The sequence below is a fragment of the Lepisma saccharinum genome, chromosome 3 (genome assembly GCF_977018435.1).
Source record: "Lepisma saccharinum chromosome 3, izLepSacc3.1, whole genome shotgun sequence".
In the NCBI taxonomy this organism is placed as follows: Eukaryota; Metazoa; Arthropoda; class Insecta; order Zygentoma; family Lepismatidae; genus Lepisma; species Lepisma saccharinum.
The window spans coordinates 61,599,342-61,619,059 of NC_139231.1; the positions used below are offsets into that span (position 1 = coordinate 61,599,342).

General features: G+C 38.3%; 1 protein-coding gene across 1 annotated transcript in view; it reads left to right on the plus strand.

The window, feature by feature from the left end:
• Positions 1-19,718, plus strand: part of LOC145985815 (uncharacterized) — an 80,822-nt gene that overhangs the window by 27,738 nt on the left and 33,366 nt on the right. The gene's annotated exons all lie outside the window — the stretch shown is intronic.

Below are 19,718 nucleotides of genomic sequence, written 5' to 3' on the forward strand. Positions count from 1 at the left end.
TATATAACACAGCACGTTATTAATTATAGAAATATGAAAGAAATTTGCTCTTTCAAATTAATTTTCACACATTCCGCTACATGGTTTACGATTGCGGGAAAATAAATTGTTTTCTCACTTTTAAACACCTTCTCACTATAGAAGAAAAAAACCACGCATATATGAATAAAACCAATAAATAAAATTACATAGTATTTTAAAAACTTGTTTACTTACATTTCCACACAATGGAAGAACTACAACTACCAGCTGATTGACTTCAGACGTCCATTTTTGTAACAAATGAAAAGCAAGCACAGATCGCAAGTGTGCACCGCTCGTGTGCTGCGTCCTCTGGTCTTGTACACTCGTTTGCTTGGCGCTTTCGAACTGCACTAGGTGACGTCACTTCCGTCAAGACTGTACTTCAAGTATGTACTTTGTACCTTTTGGACACAGCCTGAGGAAGAGACAGTGGAACGAGTGCGGAGTCCACAGAAGTCCACCTACCGGGCAGCGAAAGAACTTCAACATCCACAGAAAACTGTCTGGCGGGTTCTGCGGAAACGTTTACAAATGAAACCCTACCGCTTGCAACTAGTTCAAGCCTTAAAAGACACTGATTATGCTTTGCACGCTTCCTTCTGTTTTGATTTCCTCGCATTAATGGAAACGGATGGGTTCTCTGAGAGGTTAATTTACAGTGATGAAGCAACTTTTGCATCTCCGGAGGATCGACCTCTCCTTCATTGGCCACCTCGTTCTCCCGATTTGACCCATGTTATTTCTTCATGTGGGGTTTCGTCAAGGATCATGTTTACGTACCACGACTTCCAACAACACTGGATGACCTGCGTGCCCGCATCACAGCAGCCATTGATGATATTGACCGCAACATGCTACACAAGGTTTGGCAGGAGATAGACTATCGGCTTGATGTGTGCCCTATTACGCGAGGTGCTCACATAGAACACTTGTGATTTGTTTGAAAAAAAACTTTGACACTTTACCTTTCTTCGCACATATCTCACAATAACGTTTGTTTATTATATTTCACAGAATAAATGTCTGAAATCGGGTCCATCATTTTGACTTACCCTGTATGATGTCGTTTTCAAATACTCCTCTACGTAGTTCATTTCCTCGCCACGACTGCTAGCGCCACTCCCCAGCGCCATCTGTGGCGCCATCTCTTGTGTCGTATACAGCCAAGACCCTCGCAAACCAACTTCCACAGAAATTATTACATTATCATCATAACGACCGGCGATTTTTTTTTTTCTTTTTGAAGTTTGGGTTCGCGGACTTTGCAATCGCACTGTATTTAGATAACGCAAAGTTACAAGCTGGTAAATAATTATAGTATAAAGCAAAACTCAGTTTCACTTCAAAAGTGAATATCGTTTCTAGATTCTCGATTAGGTTGGATTCCTTTCATTAACGTGCGAAAAATGGTAGGTATCGTAAAAAAAAACTTCTTTTTATGATTACGTGCGCCAAAATGATCAAATTAAACTTTTAACACAAATAAGAACAATGAGTAAACCTACAAAAATATGAAAAATTATCGAATAAATGTGATCAAAATGGTAATTATTGAAACCTATTTACTATTCCGGTAACTTTGACTACATGAATTTTGGTAAATCAAATCTTCTATGAATGTTATCTGTTGAATATAATTTTTCCATTCTTACGTTTACAAGCTTCGTTTGTCTTGTTGATTGTTTTATTTTATTGATTTGACTTCGCTTTTTGTGCCACTTTTGAGATTGGAACCCGGGACCCCTGGCGTAGCGCGATGTGCTAACCACTCCGCCACGTGACCAGCTCGTTCGTCTTGTAAAAGCCTAGAGAAGCTTTTCTTTAACCGATGAAAGATTATTTCGCTTTTATTTTTATAATATTCATTTTTTTTTACAAAATACAGAAAATTTATATGCCGAATTTTTAACACTAATAAAAATTGCATACAAAATATTTGTAATAATGCATTATAAGTATGAATTTGAGCCATGAACAAGAATGCTGCAGTACAGCCATATACTAGTCTTAGTCTATGGTATTGCACAACGTTCATAAACGTCGCTCCACCTTGAAAAATTTCCAGCGGCGGCCTTGGCCATGAGCACCAAACCACCCACCTAAAGATATTTTATGCATCCTTGAGCCCCACCCAAGAAAAAATTCTGACGACCTCACTACCACAGAACTTTTCTTGTCTGTGCATAGAACCAGTGAAGACGCAAGAGGGGAGGCGGGCACCCACCAGTCAGACATTCGCCCCCCCCCCAAGTGCAGAGGCCCAACCACGAATTTTTGTCTGGGGTGCAAGTACCAAGATAAACGTACCAATAATAATAATACTAATATTTTTAATAATACTTTTAATAAAATAGTGTTAATAATAATTATGTTATTATAACATTATTATTATTGTTATCGTTATTATTGATTTGCGTTATTTTACTTCGTTTCTTGTGACACTTTTGGCTAATTTGTGAAGATGGAGATGAGTGATGGTATGATGAATGGATACTCGCAAACATTATGCCCAAGCTGGGATTCGAACCCACGACCAACATTATTATTACTATTAATAGTGGTAATATCAAATACGTTATTATCCTCGTAAATTACGCAAAAAGGGTGTAGAAGTTTGTGCTAAAGCATTTGTGTTCGAACAAACTATTTAAATATTTTTTTTAACACGTTCAATTTCACATTAATAACGGAAAACAAGCACATAAACTACTTTTGAAAGACAGAAAGTGCTTGATAAATGCATTCCAAGTATAATTATTTTAACATTAACATAACTTTCATGCACGATATTTGTTTTACATATATGCAATGTGGAGTGACGTGGACACTAAATTGTGTACGTTTTCAAAGTTTCTTCAATAAATATTATACACAGCACAGCATATATTATTTAAATACATTACACAACCAATTCATCCATCTCACAATAAACCAACAGCAAAAATTCCATAAATTGTCTCTGAAATGTGCACGCTCCCTTTCCTCAAAACAATTGTTCATGCATTTACAACAAATTAAATTAAGACAAGTCTTATACCTCTGTCTGGTAGTTTTAAAATGCATTACAGCGAACAAACAGAAATTGCGAGCGAAGCAAGTAAGAAAATTTTTGGATCCAATTTTTTCCCAGGCTCAAATAATAAATATTAATTTAATTGGGCGCAAATAATTTCATGCAACGCCATGGCATTATATCATTCACAACTTTTGTGCCTCCCCGATGGTGTAGTTGTAATATCGTCGCCTTGTGATCAAGGGATCCTGGGTTTGATACCCAGTGGAGGCACATAGTGGTTCGGAACCCACTTTAAGCTATAGGCCCAGTCTCAATTAGCCTTTCTGTGCATAAAGTAGACTTTAAAAAAGTACAAATCAATCAATCAATGTTACAACTTTTTTATTATTTAGATCGTTCGGCGCCCAGGGCGTCTCCCGAAGTCCCCTAGCTACGGTTCTGAACTTGATAAGGCCAAGAAAAGGAGGAATTGCGAGCGTAGCGAACAAGAAAATTTTTCGAAAAGTATTTTTATTTGCATAAAATTTGAAGTTGTGGGCGGTAATTGCCCCCTGCAGGTACACTTGGCCGTCAATGTTTCCCCCCTTAGATATCATTTCCGACCAAGGTTTGGGGGCAATGCCCCCTTCCCCCTGTGGTTGCGCCACAGCCCAAGTAACGTTAATGAAATGTCACATAATAAGAGAGTTCATTTCTAATAGTATGACGATTTTCACCTTTTCGTGTATTTTGTGCATGATTGATTGAATTGTTGTTTTAAGTCCACTTTGTGCACAGAAAGGCTAATTGGGACTGGACCTACAGTTTATAGTGGGATCCGAACCACTATGTGCCTCCACCGGGTATCGGACCCGGGACCCCTTGATTACAAGGCGACGACGCTACCACTGCACCGTCGGGGAGGCCCTTTTCGTGTATTTTGTGCATGTCACCTTTCCTGCTTATAATACAAAAACATGACTACAACAAAAATAAATTTTGTTTTACAATGCGTGTGTGACTTCCGTTCAAAATTCCAGCGCCGACCTGGGCATAGGGGATTTCTCATTAATTTTTGTTATATAATCGTCGCGATTAACCTAAGTTTTAAAAACCTGAAAAAAACGTTAACCTTTAGACCGCCGAGCGGATTTTCGAAAGTAACCTCTCTCTGGCCGCCGCCTTTGCGCGTGATTTTTAAATTTTACACTTATTTCAGAAAAAAAAAACTTATATATCGGAGATTATTTGAGCAATCTACTTCGGGTAACTTTTGTTTTGCATCTAGAACATCAGGGCATGCAACCGTGCAGGAATCAAAACACCAAAGTCAATAAGAGGGGTTAAGTGGGCCGCCGCCCCAACTTTCATTGAAAAAAATCATAAAAATGGGGAGTTTTTTCACATATTCTATAATGTAATGTACCCAGGAACATGAAATGACTTTCATTTGGTTGAGAAAGGACCATTCTTTGAAAATTAGGCTAAAGTTTGGATCCTCTTCCAAAAATAGCGGAGGAAGAGGGGGCAAACTCCCCGTTTTTATGATTTTTTTCATTGAAAGTTGGGGGCCGCAACCCACCTAACCCATCTTATTGCCTTTGGCATTTTGATTCCTGCACGGTTGCATGCCCTGATGTTTTAGCTGCAACACAAAAGTTACCCGAGGTAGATTGGTCAAATTGTCTACCAGTTATAACATTTTTGGTCAAATAAGTGTACAAATTTGAAATTCGCGCCAGCTTCCATACGTAACTTTGGAGTTGGGGAATGGGGTCCTGGGTACGTGGGTTTTCTTCCACATGACATTTCAAAATTTTATCTGAATATCTGTCAGCGTTTACAACCTTACCTACAAGTATGAAGGTGCTAAAAGCATATGAACTTTTTAATCAGCACAATGGGTCACCAGTGACTCATTGGCCAACTACGCCTATATTTTGTATGGGTCACATGTGACCCATTGGCCGAGTAAAGGTTAAATGTTTTAAAACATCACAAACATTCTGAGGATCATAAAACATCATCTGTAGTATGGACAAAATATTCTAATAGTGTATCGTTAGCAGTAGCGCAACCACAGGGGGCATTGCCCCCCCCCCGAACCTTGGATGGAAATTAGTTCTAGGGGGGCAAACATTGACGGCCAAGTGTGCTTGCAGGGGGCAATTAGAGCCCACAAGTACAAATTTTATGCAAATAAAAATACTTTTCATTAAATTTTCTTGCTCACTTCGCTCACAATTCCTGCTTTTCTTGGACTTATTAACTTCAGAACCATAGCTATAGAGCAACCACAAGGAAAAAAACTTTGGACGAAAAGTCCCTGCACAGCTTTCCCTTCTTCCGTTCAGCTCGGGCCATAAGGAAGCATGGTCCACTTTCCCCCTCCCCTCCATGCGGGGATACGATGCTCAGGAGTCGCGGGTCTGTGCAGGTTTTTTTGCTTGTGGTTCCCATTCCACTATAGGTGCGGCGGGAGTCTGCCCATTTTAAGTCCAATTTAAGCACAGAAAAGGCTAATCGGGACTGGGCCTACAGTTTAAAGTGCGATCCGAACCACTGTGCAAACAAAATAATCTGCGTAATATTCACACTTATTCTCAGCAAAATAAGCCAGAAACTAGAAAGTGGAAGAGGCGAAAGTATTCACACTGATGTCAGATGAAACAAAAGACAGTGCGAGAAAGGAGCAGGACAGATATTTGTATCGCGGGCAGGTAAAATAACGCTTTTTAGGATTTGCCGTTCCTCAATCATTAGATGCAGGTTCGCTTTTGCAAATATCAAAATCAAAGAACTTATTTCTAAGATCTCCATAGATGCCTATAATTGTGTAACACAAACAAACATACGTCGGAATGGTAGCATGAGAGGTGCACCAGGGTCAGAATATTTCTTGAGTTATGAGATAACTAACTTTTTTAAGATTTTTATTCCTGTAACATGATTTCCCTGAAAGGTGAAACACAGATTTTGCCCAAAACTCTTCAGCGTTGCGAAGATGGATCGAAAGTAGTCCTAATGTATTTCTTCGATATCCTAGGAAAATATAAATTGGCATTTCACAAGGTTCACACTCTAGTTGTATTCTCTGTAACAATCCCAGTTTTCAATGCAGCATGTGAAAGAACCTTTTCTTGATTGAAACCTTTGAAAAGCCATGCTCGAAACAGAATGCTGGATGCCAACTGCCTCATTTGTAGGGTGACCAGATTTTCTGAAATGAAAAGCAGGACATCCATTGATGTGTACTGGGAGGTTGCAGCTATACTAAAAGAGCACAGGGTCAAGTGCACCCCTCCCCCTTCTTTGACAAAGAAAAAGTTATGCTGCTTACGTGTCTTCTGAAATATTACACAATTCTCTTTAATATGTTTTCTTCTTGATTTGATTTTTGTTATTTAACGTCGCCTTTCTGTCACTTTTCCTGAGCTGGGCTATCTTCCCAGAGGCAGAGCTGCATGCCACCAGGTGCATCCTCAGGTTGCGGATAGGGGAACGGCCAGCAGATATGTTGGCTAGCTGGAAACAGTCACAGACAAGCAGCAGCAGGATTAGAGGAGGCAGCGAGATGTGGAGTGGCATCTACATCTCAGTAAATACTGCAAGACTCCAAGAAAAAATTCTGTAATGTGGCGAGGTAGACACACCACCAAAAAAGCTCAGCCCCTGCTGCCTTGCAGGGAGGGGAAGGATCCTCAAAGGCTAAGGGAAGGAACCCTAACAGAAAACCAAGGGGGCAGGGAGGGCTCCGAAGGCGTAGTGAAGCCAGTCTCTCTAGGGGAGTAAACCTCAATCAAAAATCCTGGTCCTCCAAGTATGGGGGTTGGGGTGGGGCTGACAACCCCACACCGTAAAATGAGAAAGGTTTCAAAACCATAAAAGGAGCCTCGGAATGGAAGCCACAAATGGAAACGACAAAGGCAATGGAAAATGGATATGAAGATTGGTACATGGAACATCCGAACATGCTATAAACCAGGGGCAATAGGAGGTTTGATACAAGAACTTAAGAAACACAACATCCAGATAACAGTTATACAAGAAACAAGATGGAAAGATAAAGGAATCACTGAACATAAAGACTCATACAACTTGCTACCGTGGAAAAGAAGGAGGAGGAAGAGAATTTGGAGTGGCATTTATAATTGATAAGAAGTTTAAAACAATATCTTGGATTTTAAACTAATTAGTGAAAGAATATGCTCCTTAAGAATTAAGACCAGGTTTTGTAACCTAACCTTGATAAATGTGGATGCCCGAACAGAGGGAAAGGATGAGGTAACAAAGGATTTATTCTACCAACAGCTGGAAAGAGTCTATGATTCAACGCCCAATAATGATACAATAATAGTCTTAGGAGACATGAATGCCAAAATTGGAAAATAGCAAGAATACAGAGGAACGATAGGTATGAACAGTCTGCATAATGAATCCAATGAGAATGGGATGAGACTAATGGAATTTGCAGTAAGTAAGAACATGATAATTAGCTCCACTATTTTCCCACATAAAGATGTATACAAAAGAACGTGGATATCACCGGATGGCATAACATTTAATACAAATTGACCATGTCTTAATAGATAAAAGTTTCACCACAAGCATATTAGATGTAAGAACCATGCGAGGAGAACACTGTGGATCAGATCATCACGTGGTAACAATCAAATATAGATGCAGAATAAACAAAAATAAACCAAGTAAAAAGAGTAGGCAGGACAAATACAAGATTGAGGGATTATATCAAGAAGAAAAACTAATGGAATACAGAGGAGTTAAAAAGGAAAACATGCAAAGGAACCCAATAATACCACAAGACTCTATAGAAGAAATATGGGAGAAAGTGAGGGAGAATGGAACAGCGAAAAGAAACCAAAACAACAGAAATGGTTTGATACTGAATGTAAGGAAGCGATTGAATTTAGGAATAGAAAATATATGGAATACCAGGACAGACCAACTAGAGGGAGAGAAAAAGTGTATAAAGAAGCAAGAAGGGCAGCAGCTAAAATTTGTAGAAGGAAGAAACGGAAATATATAAATGATAACCTGAGACAGATAGAAGAAGAATTTAAGACAAATAATAATATAAAACAAGCTTTTTAGACAAGTTAGATTCTTCAAAGAAGGATACAAACCAAGAACAGATCTAATCTGCAAAAGCGAGGGAGAAATAGTAAGTGAAAGACAGGAGATTATGCAAGTATGGAAAGACTATTTTGAGCAGTTATTGAACCCACCCCTGAACAGAGAAGATAATACAATAGAAATACAGACAAGTAGAGAACAGCAAGATAATATAGAAGTACAAATCGAACCACCTCAACAAAAGAAAAAGAAGAACTTAAAAAAGTAATGAACAGACAGAAAAGGAATAAAAAACCGGGAAGGGATGGCATACCCAGTTAACTATTCAAAAAAGGAGGACCGGAATTAATAAAGGCAATATACCAGTTGATATATAAAATCTGGGATGAACATATGCCGGAAGAATGGAAGAAAGGTATTATATGCCCTATTTACAAAAAGGGGGATATGCTAACATGTAACAACTACAGAGGTACGGTATATCACTTCTGTCAACAGCATAAAATATTATCAGGACTTCTTAAAGGGAGATTGGAACCCTTGGCAGAAAAATGTATACCAAGCAGGTTTTCGAATAGGAAGATCAACAACAGACCAGATTTACACATTAAGACAGGTTACTGAGAGATGCTGGGAATACAATGTAGACTTTTATAGATTTTAAACAGGCATATGATAGTGTACTGAGAGGACAAAATACCAGAAAAACTGATTAGTCAGACAATGACAGGAACCAAAAGCCAAATTAAAATACAGAACAAACTCACAGAAGACATACTAGTGAACCAGGGATTGAAACAAGGCAACGGACTTGCTCCTTTGCTTTTCAATATGGTTTTAGAATATATAATAAGACAAACCAACATAGACAGCAATGGCACTATAGTATATAAGACCACTCAGATAATGGCTTATGGAGAGGACATAATTATAATTTCAAGAACAATGGTCGCAGCAGAAGAAACATATGCTCAACTTAAAAAAGCAGCTAAAACAGTTGGCCTACAAATACACTTAAATAAAACAAAATGATGATCCAAAGTCCAAAGACCAAGGCATATGATGCAAGAAAAACAATCAGTAGGTAATGATGATATTGACCTAGTAGAAGAATTTGTATATTTGGGAGAAAAATACATAAAGATGGAAATGAAAGCTATGAAATCAAAAGAAGAATAAATCAGTGAAACAAAGTTTATTTTTCCCTATTGCCGATATTCAAAACCAGGGAAGTACACAGAGCAACTAAGGTTAAACTATATAAATCTATAATCAGGCCAACATTGTACTATGGGAGTAAGAGCTGGACGTTCAATAAGAAACCCAAGATGCACCTGGATGCTTTTGAAAGGAAAATTCTAAGAATATGGGGACCAGTAAAAGACAGGGATGGATAGAGACTAAGATATAACAATGAATTGTACCATCTATACAAAGAATTATGTATATCCCACTTTATTAACACTTACAGTGCTGACCTCTAAGTCGTTTTCCGTCCCAAGAATGCTGACCATTTTCACTACTTTTTAAAAAATCATATCTCAAAAACTAAAAATGTAAAATATAAAATTTGATTCTTCCTCTTTATTTTGATATATGATATGTTACATTATAACCACAGGGCTACCTTGGATGTTTCATCATAAATGATATGAAATGTACTAAAAATAAAAAGTTGACAGGATATATGACATGAAGTGGCAGCAATTGGGTCCCAAAACTGAAGGAGGGGGGGGGGGGCAAGGTGCCAAGGCTAGGGGGGTAAAGACCGTATATTTCCCTTTGTAGATAAGATTTAGCATAGTGCAGAGGCAAAAGTGGTGAAAATTGGGGGGGGGGGCAAATGGCCCCCCTCATCGCCGGCACTGTAGAAAAGGAAAGCAAGCATATCGCTATCCGAGAACGACGCGAACAGAGCCGTTATGAGCATTTGCCCACCATCTAGTGGCAGTATGAGGAAGTACGATGTCCAAACATTACTCAGGATTGCTAACTCCGTAAATGTACGACAAATTACCGTTGAAATAAATTTTGAATTCCACTCCGTATATATACGTGATCCGCACACTAGAGAAGTTCGGGAACTCCGTATACAGAGGTTGTTCCGTCTATGTTTGGCCGATTTCGTTCCTCCCCCCCTCCCGGGCAGATTGGACTCACCCGAACTGGCACATGGCGTCCTGCAGTGTTGTGCAGCGACTGTCTGGGAACAGAGTTGTTTATCCGCGCGGACGAAAATAACGCACAAAACAGGACCATTGTTGTGAGTGTTGTGTAAAATATTTTTCCAAGTGTGTAGGTTTCCGCTCTGTGACCAACATGCCGCCCAAACTAAGCCGGTTTTGGGAAGGCTATGTTGCGGCTCTTTATGATGCCCAGTTTAGTGTTTCTGTTATTAGAAAACAGTGCAAGAAGAATGATTGCAACATCAGTTTAAGTGGAATAAAAAATGTTATTAAAAAGTACAAGAGCAACGAAGCTCCACCATTTGGATCACCAACGAAGTTGCCTAGGAAGCGGGCCAAGGCCAAGGCCACCCCTACCATGCAGAGGAAACTGCGCAAAATGGCAATGCAAGAAAATCCGCCAACACAAAGGTGTATGGCTAATCGTCTTGACGTGTCTTTGGGGACTGTGAGCCGGACCTTACACCATCAACTCAAGCTGGAAAAAGTCATAAAAGCTCGCTGCCATCTTCTCACGGATGCCCACCAAGAGGAACGAAAGTGTAACGCCCAGAACAGTAGCGAAGCGTAGTCTTACGAAGGAGGCAAGCAATGTTTCAGTACAACAAAACATGTAGTACAACGACATGCCGAGGGGAAAGATTCAAGGTTTATAGCCTCATTTACCCAGTCGCTGGATTTGTCAAAATATCGTAATAAAGTGACTGTACTAAAAATAAACCATATGATCCGCAAACGTCACATTTACTTTTTTAAAAAAATCCAGGTAACGTTATTCATATGATATTAAACGTTTTGCATATGCGAACTTTCCGCATACGACTAAAGGGAGACGGAATTTCTTACTTACTTATTAGTACCTTTATTTGTTCATTATTATTTAATATGGTCAAACGGTGACCAAACCGATTTACATAAAAAAAAAATGGGAATCATTTGTTTATTTTACGCTGCATGATGTAATTTAGTATTTTTGGGCACCCTAAAAACCGCATTGGAGTAACTTAAACACTAAATAAAAAGTTAAACACAAACAATAAAAAATTCATTTCAAAGCAAAGAAACACATGCATAGACGATGTACTCACCACAATAAATTTCAAACTCTTGGTGTTGGTCGACCCCCTTCCACGATTTTCGTTTTAACACTTATCTCTCTCGAGCTAAACGAAGCAATTTTCAATTGCTCAATAATACACCCGCACTTCACATCAACCGTTCCTAAATACGCGTTAATTCCGATAAATTCACAGCACAAAACACGAAGCAACAAACACTCACACTATCCCACGCGCTTTCCACAACTGCAAATGCAAGCATCTACACAAGATCACTTTGAAAATCTCTGAAACAACAGAAAGTGATACCAACCTATTTCATTAATTTTATCCGTCACAAAGGAAAGATATATCAGTTTGGAGATAAAAATTACGCGGAGGAATCAGAATCATTTCAGCAGAACGAGTATGTACATTAATATTTAAGTAATAAAGTGTCATTCAATGGCGTGCCCGGGGCGAAGGGGGGGGGGGTGGATGGTAGAATTAACCCCCATTTGGCCCAGTATATCTAAGAAAAAACGTCAAAGGAAGGAAAAGATGACAAAATGGGGACCGTAAAAAGACCCTGGGAACACCACTTGCGTCATAATAATAGAACTTAAAACATATTCGGGCCTCCCCGATGGCGCAGTGGTAGTGTCGTCGCCTTGTAATCAAGGGGTTCCGGGTTCGATACCCGGTGGAGGCACAAGTGTTTCAGATCCCATTTTAAACTGTAGGTCCAGTCCCGATTAGCCTTACTGTGCATAAAGTGGACTTAAAACAACAAATCAATCAATCAATAATTAAAACATATTCTTGTGCTCATAATATGCAGAATGTATACGATTTACTTCTATGCCATGTACAAATATCAGTAGATAGTTCTTTCTCAGATAGCTTTATTTTCACCCCAAGTTTTATTCAAAAGCAGTCAATTTATTGATTGTAAAATTTGTGAAAGAGCTCACTTGAATTACTGCGTAAATAATTTGGCAGTTGCAAACACTGGTAGCGGTCAACACGTCTGGCGTAATTTGAGCTGGACCGACCAGGAAGCAGGGTGCAGGACCAAGGTCCGTCCAATCTTCCCTCCCTCCCTGAGAAAACTCTTCACGGGGGTGCAGAAATTCCACTGCCCCAACTCCCAATGTCAACTTTTTTACGCGTTTTACATTTCGCGAAATCTAAAATAATTTGTAATATAATATGATATATATGGAATTTAGAACAGTGATAATAACTTCTTTTAGTTATTTTATGACTAACAATTATTATTATATTTGCGATCTTGTTTACGTGTTCATGAAGACAAATATTCGTTACTAGTCTTTGCTGGCAACGTACCCATAGATGAATCCTTCGATGAGAAAAGAGAAGACCTGCTTTCGGTTGAACTCTGCTATTTTCGGGAATCACGCAAGCTCGGAAAGCACAGCTTTTTGTAGAAGCTTTGTGGACGGGTTCCACCAGAATTCACGCTTCGCCATGTGACTCCTTCGGAGGCCTTATTTTCCCGCAGAACGGCTGCAAGCATTGAGGCTGGTGCTTGCTACAGAGCTGCTGGGGGAGTTTGCGGCCGCATTTTTTCGCGAAATCGAGTGCGATGGAAACTAAATACGGTTAGAACATTAAGTACATTAAATGATATTCGAATTATGCAAGCAGTGCTTGCATTGCTTGTACTATATCTTCGCCTCTGGCCCAGAAGCTGTACGAACGGCATCTGGCAAAACAAAGGTGGAAGCACGTCATAACGCTCGATGAAGCATGGATTTACCTTTCCGACTGCGGTAAACCGAGAGCCATCATGTACCGAGAGAAAGGTGCAAAGAACTTCAGAATGTGGGTCTGTGTATGTAAAAGAATCCTTCCCAAAAGGGTTCATGGTCGTTACTGGCTACTGTTACCGAGGTAAACTGAAGATTCGTAGGGTGGCGAAGAACTGCAAAATAAACTCGCAGTAGTATCAGGAGCAGATCATGCGGCCGATCTACGAGCATGAGATTCCAACAATGTACGGAAATGATGCCAATCTGGTGCACATTCACATGGACAAGGCCTCATCACATACTTCACGATCGTCCCTCACATTCTACAGGGAGATGGAGGAGGCAAATGGTATACAGGTGATACCTTTCCATGAGGTACCTGTTAAATCTCCAGACGCAAGTCCTATGGACTATTGTGGATTTGGCTTGCTGAAGCGGGCTTTGGGAAAACGGCGTGTGACAACTGTGGAAGGACTTTGGAAAGCTGTGCAAAGTGAATGGGACAAGATTCCCCTCCCAGTTCTTCAGAGAAGCCTATTACAGTGGAAATTACGCTGTCGGGCTATTGTTAGGAACCAAGGGACACACATCGAGCACTTACGGACCTGGCGCCATGGATTCGTCTAAATTTTTGGGTAAGTCAAAATTGGCCAAATGTAGACGGAACAACCTCTGTATATATATGTGATTAGCACTGTAAGTGTTAAATTTAAGAGACTAGAGTGGGCAGGACATGTCCAAAGAATGGATGCACATTGCATACCCAAGGAGGTGGGTTATAGTACAATAGGAGGTAGAAGATCTGTAGGGAAACCCAGGAGATGGATGGAGGCGGTGCAGGAAGATGTGAAAGGAATGTAAGGAATGAGAAATTGGAGGAGGAAAGCCTTGGACAAAGAAGAATGGAGGGCTCTATTATGGAGGCCAGGGCTCGATATCGGGCTGCAGCGTAATAGGAGAAGAAGTTCTGTCACTTTTGGCTAATTGCAATAATGAATATGAGTGGTGATATGATTAAATTCATGAATGGGCACACACACAGAACATCCATGCCCAGACTGGGATTCGACCCCAGGACACCAGGCATCCTAGCATTCAACTACTCCACCATGGAGGTATTCTCTTCTTCTTATATACTTCCCTTTTAATTTCTCCTTTTTGTTCCTCCTGTTGCTTATCTCTTTAATTTTACAGATTAACCTTCCTCCCTCGTTTTTACTGGGTTTTTTCTTCTTTCTTTACTTTACCATAAAACATCCATACATTGTGAAATAACATTAAAATATTAATCAATACTGAGCTTGTCTCTTTCAGCAAAAGTAGTAATCATCTCATCAATGCATCAAACATGCAAATACCCAGAATTGGGCTATTTTCAATTTCCATACACTTTTAGTCATCACTCGGTACCTTGCTTATTATATCATGAACAGATTGCATGCAATATCTGCTTCTAAGCAATAAATATAAGCTATGCAGTAAGATGAAGGGTGCGAGCAAAGTGAGCGTGAAAATTTTTAGATCTACAAATATTTCTTTCTAAACTAACAATACTATTAATGTAAAATACATTACGCAGCAACGGGAAATTGAAAATCAATATATTCCTAAGTAAAATATCAAACTATAAAATAAATACTGAGACTTGTTACGCTATTTCAATACTATTAAGCACAAAAGGATATCTCGCTCCACCACAGTTAAACTTTAGAAAATGCAACACTAATTTTATATTATTATTATATTTTATGAAAACTCTCTCTCTCTTTTAAGTTAAATGTAACAAGTATTAGGAAAGAAATGAAGGCTTGACTTCATGTTTACCGTTGTAGGTCTGTGATATATGATTGGATTTTTAAAAGAATTACATGCAATATTCCCAGATCTCCTGCCTGGGTGATTTGTCTGAATTCTTTCCTGGTAGACACAGGAAGTTTCAAATAGGTTGTTGCTTACCTATGCCCACATTGGGCACCATTACTGGAGGGGAGGAAATTCCAGTACATTCTTTCAAAGCATGAGGATATTATCATATATAGAGCTTCACCTGCAACAGGTAACATTTGCAACCAGACATTAGAATGCAGTATCCAGAGGGAGAATTATCTCTCATCCCCACCCCTACAAATACCACTCTGTTCAAAATCATGGGTTCAGGTGAAAATATACTTGGATGGTTCAATATGTGACAAAGTACATGACATCCCCCCCCCCCCCCTCTTTGAGCACTGTTTTAATAATGTATAATTTTTCTGGAAAAAATCAACAACTATTACTATCATAAAAACATTAAACAATGGTAAAAATACAGTTGTGTAATAATTTTTCAACTGTTGGGACTTTTATTAACACTAAAAAGTGATATTGCAATCCTTATAATAATAATAACCAGGTACACACAAAATGAACAGACATCCCTAAAATGAAAATGTAGTCCTGGAGACGCAAATAGGGTCTATTTGACTTTTGTATGGTTTTAAGTGTTGTGAGATTGACAATGCAGGCAGGAACATTACAACTAGAATAATTCACACAAACAGTGCAAAAATTGTGTGACTTCAGCGATATGCTAAAATGCACAAGATACAAAGTGATAAAATCTAGAACAAAAATTTGACTTTTTTTCCAAAGGAGAATAAAATTGATAATTTTGCAATAATGGGCCTGGTCAAAGCAAGGTATTGTAGGTGGCAGCACCCCTGTTGTGCCCTCACGCTATTGATGGGCAATAAATACATGGGGAATTTGATGCAATTTAATGTAATAGCAGCACATTCAGCAAGTTTAATTTCATCTTAACCTCAGAAATGATCTTATCTTCTGTTTCACGTCTCGCAACCTCTATGGCTTTCCTACGTACAGGAATTATAATTTTAAAATTGTTGTAAACCCCAACAAAAAGGACGAAAGTATGAGGGGGAAATGCCTACTTAATACAAAGAAAACATATGTTAATATTAAGATATCGGATAGGTCATAGTGTATAACAATAAATATCATGCACTTACGCACTTAATACATTTTTCTTTATAATTTTGGGAGTTTCTCAGATTCCTATTCCCGCCGTTGAATTACAATTACTCGCAACCAGAAAGAACAAAGCACTGCGTAAAAATTTTAAATTTTGTATTATCGACTTATGGCAGTTAGGGATGACCCAAATGATGTCAAGTTTAGTGCTCTTTGGCAATAAACATGCTATATTTAGCCCATTCGAGCTACCCTGCCTTCGCTCTTAAATATATTAATTGTTAGGTTCAGGAGAATGTAATTTTCGGAAACTTATGATTTGCTACCAGGGCCGTATCAAGGTTTGTGGAGGCCCCTGGGCCAAATGTTTTGTGGGGGCCTCCCATTTTTTTTATTTTTTTTTTTGCTAGGAGCTTTATTAGCTCAATATGCTAACCACCAATTTTCAGCAGTTGAAATGGTAGACCTGATTTTAGAAACAGTAGTCATTCACAATATCACATATCGCAGATAGGTTTGCAGGGAGAATAGCCAGTAAAATAAAGTTACAGGACGAAAATTGTAGCGCTATAGCAGCAGTAAAATTCTGGTCTAAATGTCTACAGTATATTATGAAGAGTGAACACCGTAAGTACAATATTTAGTAAATACTAAGGGGGTTCATATGGAAACAGAGAACTGAGCAGTAGACTATACTTACGTACATAATTTATTATTATAAATTATATCATTTACAATTTAGAGTAAATATGTCACTACATATGCATGGTCCATCTACTGGACAATTACCGACAGGTTCATTGTGGAAATTGTAGTAACTACACTTTCTTCAGGAAAATTCCCAAAGGCTTATCACTTATAGTACACACACTTTTCTTGTCTTTTTGGTCGATTTTTTTTTTTTTTTTTGGAGGCCCTTCACATTTACCATTTGGTGGGGGCCCCAGGACAATTGCCCCAGTTGCCCATAGGTTAATCCGGCTGCTTGCTACATAATGTTAAATAAAGGTTTACTAAATACATTTTTATTATCGATTTACCTTCATTCCAAATAACTTTTCAATAGCCATTCTATCACGCTCCAATGTAAAGTTTAGGGCAACCAAATGACGAATGAAATTCTTGTGACACAACAGGGGTGGCGCTGCCACCGGAAAAGTTTGGCAATGAACAAACAGTCCAATTAATCAATTAATCTAAAAATATTTCAGAATAACTTATATTGGCTTGGTGAGGTGGCCATGTTCTAACATATGTAACTAGGATAGGAACATGAACTTTAAATTTCATATTTCCTTCAAAATACATTATTTTGTATTGCAATCCATTTTTTTCACAGTTTAGTGTAAAAATCGGTGTTATTAACTGATTGAAGCCAGTGTTACTTATTTGTTTTTACATATTATGTTATTTCTAGCCATACAAATGTAGACATTTAATCCAGTGTAAAGTTTGAACAAGTCATAATTTTTAAAGTTAATAAATTTTAAAACTCTCTCTTTGAAAAATAGTTTTGATATTTGTATATGTGGTTCATTGTAAACTAAATATGCAAGATGAATAATCTCATGTAAATCTTTGATCAGAATTATATTTCACTTTCAAATTTGCTTTTTAGTTTTGCAATGGTGCAGTTGGATGTTTTTCAAACATCATTGTTAAATGTTGATAATATTTATTCAAAACACTTTTTTGTTTACACACATTGTCATTTGCCACAAACATTTTAGTTTGTTGTCATTAGTTTCACTTCTTGTGTGACAATAACGCTGGTGCCTACACATTTTCTGCAGCAACATTTTGCTCTCAGGCTGTAATTGCTTGATACATGATAAAAAAAATATTTCACAGAACAATGTTCTCTCCAGTTTATGTTGAATTTTTTCCTGGCATTTTCCACATCGAAGTGTTTAACGGTGTTACTCTATAACAACCAAATTTGATATTTTACAGTTCCGAAGTAGTATAAAGCTGGCTCCTAAACCTGCCAACACACATTTCCATACATTATTTTGCTTTCCTCGGAATTTGGTTATCACTGAAACAAAAAAGTTCACATTCTCTAACTACTGAACAATTTAAAATCTTGGAGATGAGCTCAGCTTTGGTTTATTTTTCCTCTTGAAAAGGCAAACTTCTTGTTTCAAGGGGGAAAAAATATTTTATAATTTAAAAAAAAAAACAGACCTTTTTTCAGACAAGCCATGAGGAAATATTTTCTGGATGTTGTTCTGTACCTTCAGAGAAACCAACACGAAACCATAGAATCAGAAGTTCTTTTCACTGCATAGTAGAAGGTGCAGAGTATAAATGTGCCTATTAAGATGATTTTTTTTTTAATATTGTTTAAAATAAGAATAAGTAATCAAGTCACAAAAGTGGTAACAAAAATCTTGTTTCTTCTTACAGACCAATCTCCTTACTCTCTCCTCTGTCCATCATCTGTGAAAAAGTAATCAAAGACAGAATGTACAAATTTATTTCACCATACTTACGCTCAAACCAACATGGCTTTCTTCCTGGTAGCTCTTGTCTTACAAACCTGCCTATGCCTCTCCCACATATGAAATGTATTTCAAATAATTCACAATTAAATGTAATATACTTTGATCTGGCCAAAGCCTTTGATACTGTTAGTCACCACCTTCTGATTCGCAAATTATGCAATAGACTCAACATTCATGGCAAATTTCTAACCCTTCTCAGAGGTTACCCTTAGCGATCGCCAACGTGTCCTTCTTCCAGGGACTGTATCTAACTTTCTTCCTGTCCTCTCTGGAGTTCCACAGGGCAGTGTTCTAGGACCTCTCTTATTCATACTATTCGTCGACGACCTTGCTGACCATATCACAGCTCCCTCTAGTAACTATCTTCTTTTCACAGATGACTAAAATTTTCAGAGAAATCTCCACTTCTGACGATACTCATCTCCTTCAGAATGACATTAAAACATTTACTTCCTGGTGTCTGACATCGGGCCTTACATTACATCCTGAAAAGTGTACTACTCAAAGTCATCTTATTCCATCTCTGGCAATAACATCCAAGCAGTATTCTCTCACAAAGACCTAAGTATTGTTTTCGACCAAAAGCTCACATTTGAGGAACAAATTTTAGGCACGACTAAAAAGGCCATGCGTCTCTTAGGTTTACTGTACCGTTTCACTGAAATTAGTGAAATCTCAGCCCTCACATTGTACTGCTCTCCCATCTGGTCCATGGCATGTCCCACTCAGCTCTCTAGAATCGATTCAGTCTTTTACTTCTTCCTAGCTAAAGTTCGATACAGGGTTCCCTCGTTACGCAATTTTTCATCTCCTCATCTCTTGTCTTTTCTAAACTTACAAACTGCTTATCACCAACGTTTGCAGAATGATTTCAGTTATTTATACAAAATTGTGAATGGCAAAATCCGCTGCAACACACTTCTTGAGTAATTCCACTTTAAAGTACCTACGTGCTCAACTCCCAATACAAGATTATTTTTACAAAAAACCTAGACTAGAAATTCAAAAAAGATCTATCTTTTACAGACTTGCCACACAATACAATGATCTCAATTTATTATTGAGATTTATTATTTGAGAATTATTATTCAATATATTTTCCTCAGAGTTCGCCTTTTGGTGATCTATTA